This window comes from Lynx rufus, unplaced genomic scaffold, assembly GCF_022079265.1.
Source record: "Lynx rufus isolate CCGP_SWC_20201006 ecotype Redwood Valley unplaced genomic scaffold, mLynRuf1.p SCAF_3, whole genome shotgun sequence".
Lineage (NCBI taxonomy): Eukaryota > Metazoa > Chordata > Mammalia > Carnivora > Felidae > Lynx > Lynx rufus.
Window position 1 is genome coordinate 31685468 of NW_025814845.1, and position 14725 is coordinate 31700192.

The 14725-nt window shown below is 42.0% G+C and overlaps 1 protein-coding gene across 1 annotated transcript in view; it reads left to right on the top strand.

Moving 5' to 3' along the window:
• LIMCH1 (LIM and calponin homology domains 1) overlaps positions 1-14725 on the top strand; it is a 330288-nt gene that overhangs the window by 127544 nt on the left and 188019 nt on the right. The window lies entirely within an intron of this gene.

Below are 14725 nucleotides of genomic sequence, written 5' to 3' on the forward strand. Positions count from 1 at the left end.
TGAGATTTTAAAAAATCACTGGGCTAGGCAGTAAACCTAAGTAGGTGAGGAAGTTTTAGCGTACGGTAGGGGGGAAGTGATGGGGACTGTGGCATTTCTAATCAGGTAAAGAAGATGTATCTGGTAGCTGCTACTCAGCTCCAACCAGTATTTATAATGTAGGAATCTGGGCCCAGGTAATTGGAAGGATGTGGACCCATTTGTAGTGAAAGTAGCAGCTTTTCTCCCCTGTATCCCCCAAGCAAAAGCAATTTGTGCCATGTGAAGCAATGCATCTAATTACTTACAACTTCTTAAAGCATGGCAGTTAATGTTCCTCACTGGGCTTGCTCCCCTGACGCATTTTGAATATATTATGCTACTGGCAAATTTCAAATGTGAACAATAACTGCCATGTTTAACTTTTATGGTTTGAACCTGGGTTTTGTCATAAAGCGCGGCTGTGGGGATGGTTTCAAGAGCTTTCTGTGAAGTGGTTCTAGACAAAATAAACTAGAGACTTAACACTTAGAGATGGATGAACATACACTTTAAGGTCTCAAAACTTGAACTTAATAGGCTCTATAATTCAGATACTGATTTTTGTTCCATTGAGGTGAAATGTACACACAGGAAAAACACAGCTCCAGATATACAACCTGATGGATTTTGAGAACTGTGTACATGCATGTAGCCTAAACCCTGATGAAGATATAGGACAGCAAATTCCCTCTTGTCCCCTCCCAATCCATCTCAACCACCTCTAGAAAAACACTGTTCTAATTTCTATCACCATAGCATTTATTTGCCTTATATCTTGAACTTTGTGGATGTGAAATTACATAGAATGCACCTTTATTTTGGCGACTTCCAGAATATTGTTTGGGACCTACCAATGTAGTTGAAAGACTTCCGGTTTTGGAGCCTGAGAGCTAGAAATGCAAGTCTTACTGTACCCCTTAGATCATTTAACCTTCTTGAGTCTCAATCTTTTCTTTCTAAAATGGTAATGAAAAGTTACAACTCTTGCTTACTTCATAAACTTTTTATGAATTTCAATGAGATAATGTGGGTGAGGTGCTTTGAAAAATTACATTTGCTATACAAATGTTGATTATAGGCAGCACTTTTTAACACAGTTCATGCCAGCATTTTTTTCCTGCTCCCCACTGTCCTTTTTTCCTCAAAGAGAAATTAATATGCCCTGATTGTTGTTTCCATTCCTTCCTTCCTGTGGAGCCTCTTCTCTCTTCTCGTACTTTACTTCCCTCATTGCCTCTTTTCCCTTTATTAAATCTAAATCTGAGCTCATCTCTTACATAAACCATACTTAGTTTAGCATCTCCCCAGAGATAAACCCAGGCAGACTCCAAATACTTCCCTTGTGTTCTAACACCTGCTTCTCCAATGATTCTGGGCTTAGCCCTCTCCTGATGTTACAGACTAGCCACAATCTGATCTAATTTATGTGCATCATGCTGTCTTAATTCTGTTGAAGTGGGTCTTTGGTACCAATTTTTGTTTAGCTAACATTTGCTTCAAAAACTCTTGTAGGCGTCCATCTCTCCACTATATTCCCGTGAATAAATCTGTGAAGGAGTAGCATTGCTTGCCAGACTTTAGACTGAGAAGGCTCATCTGAAGCTGAAGCTCTGGGTCTGGAGACATTTGCACGCATAGAACTTGCTTCTTACCTAGATAAAGATGTTGAGTCAGAGGATGGATTCTGTCATGTGAGCAGTGGCACTATCCATTGGCCTTTCACAAACACATTACTGAATGTTAGAGTTGTTTAGGGGTGGAGGGATGGGGCTTGGGCCTAGGAAATATTATGGTTAGCCAAGATAGAGGCACAGATTATAGCCAGGGGCCTCTTTAAGTTATAAAGGGTTTGGACTGCTGACAGCCAAGAATGATGCTGAGTGAACTGGCCAACACAGAGGCTTGGACAAGTGTTACTGAACGGCCAAAATAAGTGAGTTATTGTCTGTCTTCTACACGTGGAAGATTAGACCCACTGGTGTATTTGAAGGAGTCTGAGGACCAGGGTCAAGTCTTGGCTTCCTTGTGGGACTCCAGCTGGCAGCTCCAGCAGAGTTTGCTAAGGTGAAATGAACTGCATCAAAAGAGCCAGTAGCATGAGTCTCAGTCAGAGGCTTTGAGGGAAAGCTGGGTCAGCAGCTGGAGAAACCAGATACAAACAGATTTCTAAGTCCAGGACCCACAGAGCAATGAGAAACAAAAGCATGGCCCAAAAGCTGAATGCACTGAAGGTTGGGAGCAATGGAAGAAGATTTTCCCCTCGTCTTTGGTCGGGGCGGGGGCATGGCTAAGTTTTATCCAAGCTGGAGCACACTGGGCTGCTGTAGCCTGAGATCAGCAGGTTTGTTTTCTGGGACTTGTATCCAGAGACCCATCTGGCAAGAAGAGGGACTTGCATTGTTCCAGGGGTGGGGCTGGTTGATGGCAAGGACCGAAAGGCAGGAAACTCCGTTTGGAGGGTCTCAGGAAAGTGTGGGTTCCCAGACAGTGGATCCATACAGGTTTTAAGCACCTGTGTTTGGAGAGTAGAGAAGAATGTGTAAGGCTGTGCCACTCTGTAGAAGCAGAGGGAGTTTCGTGGATGCTGGTGATTCAGGAGTTCTAACTCCAAACCTCCACTCATGTAGCAACGCTTAACAACGTAAGAAGAAATCCCTATAATTTCAGATTTAGAAAACTAGCAATTCAGCTCTTCTGAGACAGGCTTTCATAACACACAGCCCTCTTTTTAAAAATTGTTGGGTTTTTCAACTTTATATTATTCAAAACAGAAGCCCAGTTCGTGTCTTGTAATAGTGTAATGACCCCAGTTGAAAAATACATGAACGGCATCAGTGAATGGTTCCTTTTGTTCAGCAAACTCTCGTCTTTTTGTCTGAGTTAGATCAGCTCTAAATGGTGGTTGCAACTGGAGAGACATGGTCTTTGTTCACTAAACATTTCCTGAGTTGTTTATGAGTCTGGAAAAAAATTCATAGTTCTCATCAAACAGAGGTCACCCTTCTGTGCCTGGGGCCTGATTTCCCTTCTTACCAAACTTTCATGTGGCCTGTAAGAACTATTATCATACCCATTTTACAGAGGAACGAAGAGCGGCACAGAGGATTCAAGAACTTGGCTGAGGTTATACAGATAAGAAAGCTTTACATTCAGAAGTCTGATTCCTTAGCTTTTGCTCTGAACGACTGCCCTGTGCCTACAGTTGGGATTTCAGTGGGAGAGAAAAGCAGGAGGTTTGGTTGGAGGTTAGTGATGGTGGCATGGAATTGGTGCCAGAAAACACTGAGCAAGCAGAGGAGGGCAGTGCAGAGGATAACCACTGGGTCTCAGCATGACGGAGTGTGAAGGAGGACTGCATGGGGTTGGTGGTCTTGGGATGTAAGTATCAAGGGCCTGGTGGTCCTTCTTAAGAAGGCAAGTCCCATGAGAGTGAAAGCATGAGAGAGCGAAGAGGCTAAGGAGGCTCTAGTCTGCAGAAGATGTAGGGATTTCAGCTTTCTTACGTAGAGCCGTGAAACCAGATGGAGACAAAGGCAAGGGTGCTGATGTTTACTAAGGACTACAGAGACAAGAGAGAAAAGACTGGTGCCTACAGGCAGCATATAAGGTGGAAATGGAGTAGCGTCAGAGTCACCCGGGGAGCTTTTTTGGACTTTGCCTGTCAAGTGCAGTACCCGTGGCTTTGCATAGGCTGCCCCCATATTCAGTAATACTTCGGCATAAATGTATAACTCACGGTAATAGCAAGTACAAACCAGACTCTGCGTGTGCCAAGTAGAATTCTAGTAGATGTGTTTTTGCTATAATCATTTCTCTCTTTCTCTGTTGATTTTGCCAACTGTGTGTACTTGAAGTTTGGAGGTTAAACGATCAAATGATGTGAGTCCTCTGCGGAGCAGTAAATAAAATGGGGTCAAAATGTGGCAAATATGTGACTTCAGGGTTTAAAAGGAAGGCTGCGAATAACTATTCCCTAAGGAAGTCCCTCCCAGTACAGTGTTGCTGATGACTGCCGTCTACTTCCCTGTCCCTGGATCAGACTGTTTTGAAATAATTCCAGAAAGGAAAGTTTCTGACTTGGTTTCCTGGCTATGACTTTATTATTTAGATAGAACTCTATGGAATTCTATCTATATCAGGGGTTGGCAAATTATGGCCTTTGGCCTGTTTTTGTACTGGTTTTCTCACTAAGAATGGTTTTTGTATTTTAAGAGGGTTGTAAGTAAAACAAGACAAGAGTCGGTATATGGCTCATAGAGCCTAGAATGTTTACTATCTGATCCTTTACAGAAAGTTTGCCAGCCCATAAGGACTATGGGATAAATTTTGGATGTAATCATTTACCCACATAAAGTTAAGTGAGTTTGGGCAGTGCAAAAATGCTGTTCAGGTAAATGAAATAACTTTTTAGAAAAGATTTTCTCAGGACTTTTTTTAAGCTTATTTTGAGAGAGACAGAGACAGCACGAGTAGGGGAGGGGAAGAGAGAGGCGGGGAGATAGAGAATCCCAAGTGCACTCTGCACTGATAAGATGTGGGGCTCAAACCTATGAAACTGAGATCTTGACCCGAGCCTAAACCAAGAACCAGATGCTTAACAGACTGAGCCACCCAGGCGCGCCCCGTTCAGGACCTTTTAGAAGTCCTTCTTCCACCCAACTTTTTATTTTGAAAAATTTCAAACTCATAGAAAAGTTACAAGAATAATATAAGGATTATGCATATAGCCTGCAACTGGATGCAGATGTTCAGGAAAAAAGAGGCATATGCAGAAAGAGATCAAGTAAGTATGGCAAGATGATAATATAGTTCGCCCTTGAACAACATGGTCTGAATTGTGTAGGTCCACTTACATGAGGATTTTTTTGATAAATACAGTGCAGAACTATAAATGTATTTTCTTTTCCTTATGCTTTTCTTAATAACATTTTCTTTTCCCTAGCTTATTTATTTATTGTGAGAATGCAGTATACAATACGTATAACATACAAAATATATGTTAATTGATTGTTTATATTATCAGTAAGGCTTCTGGGCAACATTAGGCTAATAGCAGTTAAGTTTTGGGCAAGCCAAAAGTTATACATCAATTTTCAACTGTGTAGGGGGTAGGTGCCCCTAACCCCCATGTTGTTCAGGGGAACTGGAGCATACAGGGTGTATGCTCTCCTACCTTCTCTGTTTGATTTCTCATCCTCCCTCACCCCTTTTACTTTCTTTTTTGTTACCATCCACAGATACACATTTAACAAAAGCCAATTCCTGTGCTTTTATGAGATGGTATAGTGGAAAGTGAATGGATCGGGGGACACTTAGGTTGAATCCTATGCAACTATACTAATAGACCAAAAACAGTCAGAAAATGTGGTTTCCTATGGTTCAACCGAGTTAACAGCTCACATCCTCGGTTTGTCTCCTATGTGTCCTCAGGCAAGTTACCTAACCTCTTAGAACCCCAGTTTCCTTAGCTATAAAAACCAATATAATTGTACCTAATTAATAGAGTTCTTCTGAGGATTAAATGAATTGATGATATGGATAAATCTCTTTGTTTAGTGCGTGGAACATAGCAGACACTTAAATATTAACTTGTCTCCCTTCATCTATGGAATGAGGAAATCACTACCTCATAAGGTCCCTGAGAGATTCCAGGAAGAGAATACTGTAAAACACTCAGCAGTGTTTGGTGCTCGCTTGGCACTCTGGACCACTAGCTGTTCTCATTATTATTGTTGGAAATAGGCCCGAAGTCAATTATGAATATAACATTGTCAATGCAACTCTATGTCAAGGGGCACCCATCAGCTCTTTCTCTAGGACAGCCAACAAGCTACAGGATGAACGAACTGGGATTTTCCTTTCCAGCTTCTCTTGCCTAGCCTGTGATCGAAAACTGGGCACGAAAGTGTGAGTCCCTTACAAACTTGATCATCTGTGAATAATGAGCTTTGGCTGGCAGAAGCTTGAGGCCTAGAGTGATTGTTTTGAAAACAGTAACCTTGACCTCTGTGGTGATGTCATTTCCTCTCACTCTCTCCAGCCTGGTTTCTTTCTCTGGGAAGCTGTTCCAGAATCCTCCAGGCAGAGTGAGTAGGTTCCCATCTGGCTTCTAAGGACCTGTACCACCTCAGGGCTGGCATGTATCACAGTGTTTCTACCTCTTTGTCCCACACCTACTTCCTGTACCAGAGTGAAAGCTTCCTGAAGACCCCTTCTGTTTATCTTTGTATTTCCTTCACTGGACACTGGTCTGGCACATAACATGTCTATTACAGGCACCTGTTGAATAAATTGAGTCCAGTAGTAAGATTGCTATCTAGATTACCTAATCATCAGTGACCTTAACTTTCTCCTAGTCTTAGTTGTCATTGTCAGTATCGTCCTCTGTCTCTGTCCCCACCCCTCCGGTCCCCTGCCCTCTTCTTTTTCTCCTTTTTCCTTTTTTCCTCTTTCCTCCTCTGCCTCCCCTCCCCTCCCCTCCCTTCCTTTCACACACACACACACACACACACACACACACACACACACACACTTTTACATAAAGAACAGGGCCATCCCTGAAGTCTAGAGACCAAAGCACAGAAGTATCTACTTTTCGTATAAGAGTTTCCACTACATCCCCATCTTCTTTGGAGTTATAGAGGTCAAATTATGGGTTTTGTTCTACAGACGTGTTTTCATGGAATGCAAAGTCTGAATATATCAGTTTGCAAATAATAAGTGACCAACAGAGAATGTCTTGGTGTATTTTTGTCTCAGTTCTTATGTTGGTGAAATAATTGTCTGAAGATAAGAAATCTGTTGGCAAACACTTGTCTATATTACCACTGATGAATGAGCTGCTTATTCTAAGAAGGAAGGCTTGTCCTGGATCCTTGTCCTGATTTCAGCATGAGATGTGGTGTGCCACAGATGTGTACTAGCCTTCTAGGACAGGTTAGAAGTTGATGGTGTGACTTTGCATGGAGACACTTTGTCATATGGAGGATTTGTTAGATGTTGACCATGTTCTGCACAGCCCCAAAGGAGGAACTGAGAGACATGAAAAGGGAATGGAAGGCGTGATTCCTGATCTTCAAGAGTTTTATAATGTTTTGGGGGCTTGAACACACTCACAAAATAGTTAAGTAACAGTGTAAACCAATATGTGAGTAAATGCAAGTGACCAAGGTTTAATAAGACATTAGACAAAGGAAGATTGTTATAGTTTGGGAGATAGTTATTGGAGAGATGCTACATCAAGTGAATTTTACTTAATGAGAATAGTCTGAGGGAAAGAGAAAGGCATCCTACACAGAGACAAGGGCAAAAGGCAAGGTTTGGGGTCAGAAAGGAGGATGCTGTGTTTAGTATACATAGAAGAGATCTGCCTGACAGCAAGGAGGGTTTCTTTTTCTTCATTCAAGTAACATTTTGAAAAGCCCACTTACAAGTGTGGTAAGCTACTAGAAAGTCTAGTATACTCTACAATTAAATCATGTAACAGGGGTGCCCTGATCAGATCTGGAATCTAAATCCTGACTCCACAAGGGGCATAAACCCCACTTCTCTTGTAGAAGAGACATTAAGGTAGAGATCTGAATGAAGAGTAGAGATTAGCCAGGAAATAAGGAGGGGAGATGGAAGTAGGGAAGAAGCATGTTATAGACTGAAAGAGTAACATGTCTTAGGTGTATTAGAGGAATTACAAGGGACTCATTGGGCCAAAATATAGGAAACAGAGGATGATGGTGTGAGATGAGGGTAGATGGAGAGGAGGAAGAGGCAGGAGCAAGATTGCTCAGGGCCTTGGAAGCCATGGAAGGACTTTGGGTTTGACTTCCAGAACAATGGAAATAAGAAGAATGCTGAAGAAATCACAGGACTTCGTAAGGTAAAGGATATAGATAAATGAAAGAAATGACTACAAAATAACTAGTGTTTCAGTTATTAATGGCCAGCAGAGTAGGGCCCCTGATGCACACTGAAGAGGATCCTTTATTTGTTGGGAGAGGTCATGATTTCAGTTTGGGCAAGGTGAGTTTTGGATATAGAAGGCCCACCTAGGGTACAGTCCGGCAGACTGTTGGGGACAGGGGCCTGGAGCTTAGAGATGAAGCAATGCCTTTCACTTTCTCAAATATGATTTGCCAGCCATTGTTGGACATCAGGGCCAAGCTGTGATTTGTGACAGTCTCTCTGCAGAAAAGATCACATCAAGAAAGAATAGCAGAACAAAGTCTCCGTTTGAGGAAGCTTCACCACCGGATCAGGGACAAGAGAAAGAGAAGCTCACAAAGGGGGATCAGAGAGATGAGGGGAAACCCAGGAAAGTATGTCTTGGAAACCAAGGAGACTAAGAAGACTTTTAAGAGGCTGGTGGTCACCTGTATTACATGGCCCCAGCAGAGGTCAGCTTGCACAAGACCTAAGAAAAGGTCTGCCTTACTGGTAGAGGGAGGCACTGGAGACCTTTGTCAATTAATAGCTGTCTCTGAGAACTGCCAGACCAGTGATCATGATTCCACATTGGTTGTAAGTCTGGCTCATTCTGTTACATCATTTCAGTAGGCTCTTGGTAGAGTCCTTATCTAATGTAAACTACATATGCAATATTTTCCTCAGCTATTAAAAAAGAAAAGAGGTTCATCTGACCTAATGTCTTCTTTGTAGAGCGACTATATAATATAGTTTGCCATTCAATTGAGATGGTTTTGAGAGTAAAAGGGGGTGTCGACTGGCCAAGACACTAGAACGACAAATGAAATCTGAGCCTGTCCTCAGCAAATGGGGTTGTATGTGGTCGGCCCGGTTGTTGGCGACTCCAGACTGATGCCTTCTAATCACCACTGCTTTGATCAGTATCTGCAAACCCAACCCTTGTTTAATCCTCACAGCAGCCCTGGCAGGTGAACAATCTGGGTGAGCTCTTCCCGCCTCCCTTCGTAATGATGAGATGGAGACCCGGGACGGTAGAGCGCAGTGTGTCTTCGCACGCTTTGTCTGGAGCTCTTTCGCTAACCCAGATGCTCACTCAAATCTCAGCAAGCTTGGGTCCTTTTGCCTTTACTGATTTTGGCCTTAGCAGGCTGGTAAGAATTTGATAGGCCTTCTGTGTAGGGTTCTCCTTTGTCTTTCGACCATATCACAGTTGGCTTCGCTGACTTGGCCAGTCTCCCACTCTTTGGCACCAAGACTCATTAAGCTTTTAAGTTCAAGTGAGGACATTTCAACCCACTCTTTTTTTTTTTTTAAGTTCTCCAGTGAAAAGCTGCTTTTTGTTTGAAGATTGGCCTGGCTTAGGTGGGGACTTAAGCAAGAACTGAGTATCCCAACAGCCTTCTGTTAGGAAAGATGAAAACAGATGAAAACCATAGCAGGAGAATCTGTAGGATTCATAATGAGCATAATGGACTCCCAGTGTTGTCTTTTTCCTTCTTTCGTTCTCATGAAATAAGCAGCCCTTGGTTCCTACTCAAAAGAGGGACTCTTAGCGCAGTGTGTGTGTGTGGGGGGGGGTTACTGTCCCCATTCAAACTGTGCCTTGGCATCAGTTACAGGAGTCTGCTGGATGGGGGAGGGGGGAACGTGTGTGCATTTGAAACATTCTCAAGCTTATCCATCTTTGCAAATATTTTGTCCGTTAAAATTATATAATCCTGGTCGCAACTTCTTTTTTCTTCATACACAGCTTTACATGACCTAGACTCAGTAGGGAAATTATACACTTGTCTTTATGCTGCCTGAAAACGTGTTTGAAACTTAATTGGTACAGTTATCATTCAGGAACCATTCCTCTCAAAACGTGGTGATTTCTTTCACCCTGCCAATCTGTGCCTTAAAAAAAGTATTAAACTTCTGCTCACTTAAATCACGTGCTTAATCTCCTTACTCCTGAACAAATTTATTCCACATTTGTTGGAATGATCAATTGACTAAAAAAACATATAACAACAGGTTTAAGTATGGGCTGCTTGTGTGGTAGAGGGGAAATCGGCCCATCTCATTGCCTGCCTTTGGAGTTACATGCTGGATTAGGCTTTGCTTGTATTTGAGAGGATTTAGTAGCTCCCTAATTGTATTTCCATAATAATCCATTTTTTGATTGTCTCTACTGGGCTGTCAGGCTGGGTGGGCTGACTTCCCACAATGAAGTGTGCAAAATTCCTGCCTCAAGCGTGCCATTCCAAATGTTTCCTTTGGTAACCCACAGAAGAGGACCCTTTTAAATAGCCCACCAAGGACCCGGTTTTTAAATGATCTTTTTTTAAAAGTTAACTATGCAGAAATAGACTTCCCTCTTTATATTAAGGAAAAGAAGAAAGAGTGAATGACATGACAAATAGAAAGTTAGGACTTTATGGCTGAGCGATTAGCTCTGGTGCTTGCCTTTCCTTATACCACTGTAGACTCTGCCATGAGGCCAACATTCCCAGACACGACCTCATCATGCCTGGTACCCTTCCCCCAAAATAGGACATAATTCAAGTTCCTTTGCCTGGAACCCGGTGTCCCTCACTGGGTGCAGTGTTTCTATTCTATCTTCACCATCCCTTTGCACTGGCTACAGAAAATTATTGTATTAATGATTTTCTTTGTGCTTCCCCATCTCTGTGCCTTTGCTGCATTTTGTTCCAGCCACCTGGGGTGTTCACTTCCTGTCCATTTCCATCTCCCTAAATCCTAAACCCACATGTTGGGTGTCTTTTCCTTCACTAAGATATCCCCTCACCGCAGCCTACATTCAGTGCTTCCTTCCTCCTCTTAGCAACCATGGTGGGAACAACCATACATCCTGGGGTGGAGACAACTGTGATTTCAAGTGCTCTGTCTCTTGTTTCTGGTCTGAAAAGTGTTTTGGCTATGCCTAGAGCAAGTAATTTGTCTTACACAGGGCACTACTCATGAGGTTGTATGTTTTAACTTTCTATTTATGAATTCTTGATACAGGGACAGTGACTCACCTATCTTTCTATGCTGAACGATGCTTGCTTGTGTAGGAATGTAAAAAGCATTTTGAAGGAAGAGTGGGAAAAAGGAAGATTACTCCAAAATTCACATTTTCAAATTATTAACATGTTTGTAACTAACCAATGTGTATTAAAAACATGCTATATTAGCTGAAAATGCATTGTAGACCTAAATGTAAGGGCTGAAACTAGAAAGTTTTTAGAATAAAACATAGGAGTATATCTTTGTGACCTTGGATTAGGCAATGGTTTCCTGCATATAACATCAAAAGTACAAATGACAAAAGAAAAAGTGGATAAATTGAACTATATCAAAATTAAAAGCTTTTGTCCTGCAAACGATACCATTTCCCAACTCACAGAATGGGAGAAAGTAAGATAATATTTGCAAATTGTATACCTGAGAAGAGACTTGTATCTAGAATAAAGAACTCATAACTCAATAATAAAAGAATAACAATCTAATAAAAATGGGCAAAGATGTCTGAATAGATATTTCTCCAAAAAGGATATAAAAATGGCCAATAAGCACATGAAAAGATGCTCAACATCATTAATTTTTTGAGAAATGCATATCAAAACTATAAGATACCACCTCACAGCCACTGGAATGGCAAAATTAAAAAGGAAGGCAATGAGTGTGGTATGGATGTGGAGGAATTGGAACCTTCATATACTGCTGGTGGTAATGTAAAATGGTACTGCCATTGGGGCGCCTGGGTGGCCGCTTAAGCGGCCGACTTCGGCTCAGGTCATGATCTCGCGGTCCGTGAGTTCGAGCCCCGCGTCGGGCTCTGTGCTGACAGCTCAGAGCCTGGAGCCTGTTTCGGATTCTATATTTAAAAAAAATAAAATAAAATGGTACTGCCACTTTGGTAAATGATTTGATAGTTCCTCAAAAGTTTACACATTATCAGATGACCCAGCAATAATACTTCTAGATACAGATCCAAGAGAAATGAAAACATGTGTCCAAACAAAAACTTGTATACAACTGTTTGTGACATTATTCATAATAGCCACATGTTGAAAACAACCCAAATGCCCATCAACTGATGAATGGATTACAATATTATTTGGCCATAAAAAGGAATTAACTACCAATGCGTGTTATAATATGGATGAACCAACATCATTATGCTAAATGAAAGAAACCAGTCACAAAAGACCACATCTTATATAATCTTATTTATAGGAAATGCCCGGAAAAGGCAAATCTATAGAGACAGACAGTAGATTAGTGGTTGCCTAGGACTGGGAGTTGTGTGTGGGTGGGGTGGGAGTTAAAGCCAATGGGTATAGGGTTTCTTTTGGGGGAAGGATAGTTAAAATTAGTTTGCAGAGATGGTTGCGTGATCCTGTCAGTGTACCAAAAAAATTGGATTCCACACATTCAATGGGTGAGTTATGTCTCAAGCTGTTAAAACACACACATACAAAATGCACACCCGTACACTCACTCACAATGGAATTTAAAATTTTTGCTTCACGATCTTTCAAATGCTATCTAGAAGACTCATTCCAAATGTCATTTAGTGCATTTCTAGAGGTACTAATATCATATTGTAATGTGCTGTTAATATTCTAGAACTTTATTGAAGAGCATGTACTGTAGATTGAATATACTAATATTCTACTTCCAATAAGATTTAAAGAAAGTTTCAAAATGAAAACTAAAATGAGACATCATAACATTAGACATAGAAAGGCCATGGGATGGGGAAATGAGGAAACTTTGTTGCTTAAATACTGTAGTTTTTCTTCCCTTAAAGGTCTTTTTCTACCACAGACGAAAAGGCTTTACTTCTAGTCTGATTCCTCCCCTGCCAGAGCCTCTGACCTCCAGAACACATTCTCTGTTCCTCTGAATAAGACTGCATTTTGTATTTCTACTGCACCCACAGTAATGTGGCCTGCCCAAGGGGAAGTGACCATGGTGTTTCCTCCCCGGTACCCTTCCCATTGTGTGTCCTGTGGGACATCAAAAAGAAGAACCTAGAGACTTTACTGCTTCCTTTGGGGCCAACCAGCTCTCAACAGTCCTTTAAAGAGGAACAGGGTGACTCCACTCATTTTCATCCCATCCCACAGACCCAACAGGAACTTACTAAAATAATTGTAATTGGTGGGAATGAACCAGAAGCCTGTCAGATGATCCTTGTATGGTGTGATTTCTTGAACCCAGCTCTAGTCTTGGTGCTGAGAAACTGGTTAGGATGTGATGAAGAATAACAACCAAAGTTGCCAAATTGTTCGTGGCTCTGAAGTTCATTGCAGTTTCAAAACTGATGTTTTGGGTTTCCCAATACTTTGCAATTGTTGCTCATTTTAATATCACTTTACTCAGCAAACAAACATTGAGGCCCTACCAAGAGCTAGCCCTTCCAGTAGAGATGGGGTTGCAGAGAGAACTAACCCTTTGCCTGATGGGGATGTTGGACAATTTCTGTGATGTGTGATAAGTAAGGAAGCCAAAGAGTATTGGAATCTAGAGGTGAAGATATAATCTGTACCTCAGAAATGGGTGAAGAAAAGGTAACATGTAAGCTGGGTTTTGAAGGATGAGTATGAGTTTGCCAGGCCACAAAGGGGTCAAGGGAGGCCTGTGGTAATGGCAAGTCAGAAGGAATAGCAATAACTTGAAATGCTCAGCAACGCGAAGGTGCTTTGAGTGCTCAGGGAAGAAACTGTGACCAGAGCCTAGGACAAATTCAAGATGGGGCAGGCTGGAGATGAATGGTGGGTATCAGGTCAGTTTTCAGAAGACCTTGAATAACATGTTGGGGAGTTTCAATAGCATGTGGCAAGCAATAGGCAGCCAACATGGTTTCTGTATAAAGGAGTGATGGGATTTTGTTTGTTTTCTAGGAAATGACATCTGGTGATGGTGGAGACACTTGATTACTTTCTGCTGTGCACCAAACACAAATATTTGAATAAAATGCTTTGCCTCCCAAGGAGAAGCAGAGATGTTTCCTACACTTGTCTTACTATGTCCATCCTTAGTTTACAACTCCTGTATGTATACTGTGTTTCCAAAACTCTCTTCCAAGTCACCATTTAGAACCTGGAAGTTTCCCTATAGAGCTAATGTTCTTCACAGTGTTATGTAACTCCTATCACATCTGAAATAATGACAGTCCCATTGTAGACCCCAGTTTCTGAGGGCATCTGAGCATAGCTCAGCACCTGGTGTGGGGTAAGCGTTTGATAACAGTATGTGGAATGGATAGTAAATCAATTCAGAATTCTAACTAGCCTTATAGGGGCTGACCTCCCCTTCCTAGGATAGCAAAGCATCTCTTCAGCTCTTGGCTTTTCTCCATCACTCTCAGGATGGCAAGAGAGGTAGGGAGACAGGAGCAAGAGTTAAAGGATTAGCCAGAACTTGGCAGGAAAGCAGGGCCACCCGCAGTTGTGGGCACAGCTGCAATGTAGCCGAATTTGTCTTTGGAGCTTTTTACTGCCTTTCATTTGTCGGCATCCTTCCTTCCTTCCTCCCTATCCCCAGCTTTGGAGACTACGCCCAGAGACATAGTCTCTCCAAAAGGACTGACATTATCTCATTCCTTCCCTTCTGTTTTTTCATCTCTTCCAACTCTCAGCCTCCCTCTAGGTACAGGCAGGATGCTTGGGAGGAGAGGTGAACAATGATGGATATATCAGATTTCCATCTTCGGGGAGAGCTGGGGTCAAAACCTACATGGAGATGGTAATATCCACCGCCATTTGTCAAGTGTATACTACACGCGAGC